The sequence below is a fragment of the Coptis chinensis genome, chromosome 7 (assembly GCF_015680905.1).
Source record: "Coptis chinensis isolate HL-2020 chromosome 7, ASM1568090v1, whole genome shotgun sequence".
In the NCBI taxonomy this organism is placed as follows: domain Eukaryota; kingdom Viridiplantae; phylum Streptophyta; class Magnoliopsida; order Ranunculales; family Ranunculaceae; genus Coptis; species Coptis chinensis.
This window is the reverse complement of record NC_141462.1, coordinates 71664986-71668555: the sequence shown is the minus strand read 5'-3', so window position 1 is coordinate 71668555 and position 3570 is coordinate 71664986.

The window sequence follows — 3570 nt, the reverse complement described above, 5'->3', positions numbered from 1 at the left end:
TTTTATTATCCTGCTTATATTATATTACTGCATAATGAAAAGACAACTCATAGCTTTTGTTGCCTTTTTCAGGTTACAGAGAATTTCAGGCCACTTATTGTAAAAGCTACATCTTAGCACCTAAAGAAGCCTTAATCACGTTTATTATGAAGACCAGAAGCTATTATGAAAAAGTGTTGAAAAATTCAAAGACAACGGTCAAAGTCAAAGGTAAAAAATCTCAACTTAGAAGACCAGAGATAGAGGCCCTTATCTAAAAATATGGCATTCTCAAAAACCTACCTTGGTCAAGAAGAAATCAAAAAACAAAAGAAAAAGTGAAGTGTGAGGTGTCTCAAAAGTGATAGAGGAGGGCAAATCAGTAAAAGGCAAAAGTAGAGGTATATAATTTAAAAGTTAGGGAGAGAGAAGGCATCCATTGTTTTAGGGTCCAAACCATTTGGTTTGTAGGAATTAGTCTTGTTTTTCAATTCAAGTCTTTTACTTTATTGTTCTTCATTTCCTTTTATTTAAATCTTGTTATTTTGCTTTGTTTGTTTCAATCAATCAATCTTATCTTGTTGTTCTTATTTCAATCTTCAATCAATACTTATTTCAATGTTTTCATTTCATTTACATACCAAACAACTTGAGTTTTTATGTTTTCATTAGCTTAAACTAAACAAGTCTTTACCAAGAGTTTACCTTTCTTCTTCTTAACTCCCACACTCAAACTTTAAACAATTTAGGATGAACCACTTACACAGCTTTAAATGGCGCCACTGCTGGGGATTGAAGGAGCAAGAGTTCTTGGTTGAGAATCTAAGGAGGAAGCACCATTCTCATTGTTCCATTTCTTTTTTTTTTTTTTTTAAATTTTTTCTTGTTTTATTTTGTTGATTTTCAGTACTGATTTACTTTCTTGCAAATCAGGGTTTGAGATCAATAAGCTAGAGAGGAACTGAAGCAGTGGACAAAAGCCGACAGAAGTTCACCGGAATCGGACAGACGACCGCACGGGTGACTGTGGGCCCACATCAGCATACCACCACCTGATTTTTTCCTGTATCAGTTATTTTGAAGTGCTTACCTAAACACAGAACCCGGAGTTTGTAATAAAGTAGGATAAATTAGTGGAACTTGTTTGTAATAGTTAGAGATAAAAAGAAAAACGAACAAAATAGAAAAAATTGGTTTTTGATTGATTTTTGTGGATGAACATGAGTTGAACTTGGTTGAAGTTGAATATTTACCAAGGGATTAGAGTTTTTATTGCCTTGGGTAGTTCAAGTGTGTGAGGCAAGATGTTAATCATAGCTCACACACTTTGAATCAACTTGGTAATCAACATTATAATTCTATTTGACTCTAGTTTATCTAGATTATCAATCTAAAACTAGTTAATCGAATAGATTAGTATAGTATTAGTTTAGTTTTAAGTTTGGGGCCCTTGAAGGCAAAGTTGTATAAATTATCAAAAACCCAACTTGTGAGCTTTTTAAGTTGGCCTTTATTGTAACTTAAAACAGGATAAAGCTCAAAAGGTTAGGCCTGATTCTCATATCACACACCAACTGACGTCGCCTTCTCCTCAAGCAGTGTGTAAGCACGACTTCAGAGGTAAATTCTAAACATCCTCGAAGTCCAAGTAATCAGTTACTAGATTCTAGTGGACCAACTACCTTCCTCACTCCCCTCCCTCAGATTCATCATGAGTGAGATTCTTGATAGCACACCACTTGGTGAAGTGATTGCCTACTCTTCTAAGACGTGTAGTAGAGCCATCCTAGTGTCGTGCTCAATTGTTCCCCTAACCAGGGGATAGTAAAATATAGACCAAAAGAAAAGTTTTCAAAACTCTATACTTGCAAAAACGAATTTCAATTTCTTTAGCATACATTGCACCATTTGCGCATGTTAGGATAGTTTTATAGTCTTGCTAAAAGTGCATGATAATGCGTTCAGGCACTTCTAGTATTAGCAAGAATAAAACTTACTCATGTAGGAGAGCATATCGCCCTAGACAATCTCCTTTTTCTAGTCCTCCATCTACTAAGATGGTTGCCGAAGTAGCAAGCTGAAAATCCTCTTTCCAACTTTTACACACCATTACAAGATGGACCTCCATCGTGTATACAACTCACACCGCTCATGAGTGATTTTCAAATACCATCGAACATGTTCAATCTTCTACCCATCTTTCACGGGTTAGAGCACGAGTTACCGTACAAGAATTTATGCCGGATACATGAAGTATGTAATACTTTTCATAATCCAGGCGTCACCAATGATTAGGTTAAGCTACGACTGTTTCCTTTCACTCTAGCTGGTAAGAGTCACTCTTGGCTTCTTTCGCAAAAGGCCAACTTTTCGATACATGGGAAAAGGTTGTGTTCTCCTTCATGAAAAAGTACTTTCCACTGAAGAAAATAGAAGAGATAAGAAGCAAGATACAATTCTTCAGACAGAGTCTGAGTGAGACATTTTCTGAAGCATGGGATAGATTCTCTGACCTACTCCATTTATGTCCTCACCATAAACTAGAAAAATCCACTCATGTCCAATGTTTCTTTAAAGGCCTTCTCCAATAACACAAAGTAACCCTCGACATCATGAGTAATGATAAATTTTTGGATAGAGGTGCAATTGAAGCCTTAACCTTTCTTGAAAGCCAAGCTGAAAATAGTACCCATTGGGGCAACATAAACAATTCCAGAACAGCCTAACCCAGTACATCTAAGGCTAGTAGTATTTTGAGGTGAAATCTGATCTAGAAATCAAAACTTTAATCGAAGCCTTCAGAAAAAAGATAGATGCCCTCACAACGAAACAAAAAGGCCAGACCACTCATAATGTCATGAACATAAATACCTCACCATGCAATTTCTTTCTAAGCTTAAATCATATAGATGTTACCTGTCCCTTGATCACAAACCTATCATCACTTCAGCCAAAAAAAGTATTTGCTTTCAGTGTACCAAATGCACCATGGAGACAACATCCAAACTTCGCATAGACCAACATTCTACAAAACCAACCACCTCCAGGTTTCAACAAACCAACAAATGCATTCAGATAAGGACAAGGACAAGGTACCTATAACAATCAAAACAGAGCATTGGTTCTATCCCGGTCTAACCAGAACTACCAAAACCCACCTGTCAACAACCAAAGAAACCTAGCTCCCATTACACAATTAACTAGTGTCCAAACAGATAAGCCCACCAAAATAATGCTATCTGTCATGCAACAACAAACCCAAATCCTAGCATCTATGCAACAATCTCTGAACTTGTTAGCCCAAGATAAAACCCAGAAAGGTGTTTTCCCAGGTCAAGCTATTCCTAATCCTAAACTAAAAAATACAGCCTTTGAAGCAACAAGTGACGTGAACGAAGCCGAAATGCTAAAAACTCTTTCTTAATCATCCCTTCTACGAGGAGTTAATCGTCTTTTCCAATGTATTCCTTTCCCAATCCATTCCATCTTTTGTTTTAAGGGGATACATCAATAAGGTAACTGGACCTCTCCATTTGGAGGGTGTGGTTGTAAGTGCCGGAGCATTAGTTCACAGTATATCTTGCATATTCT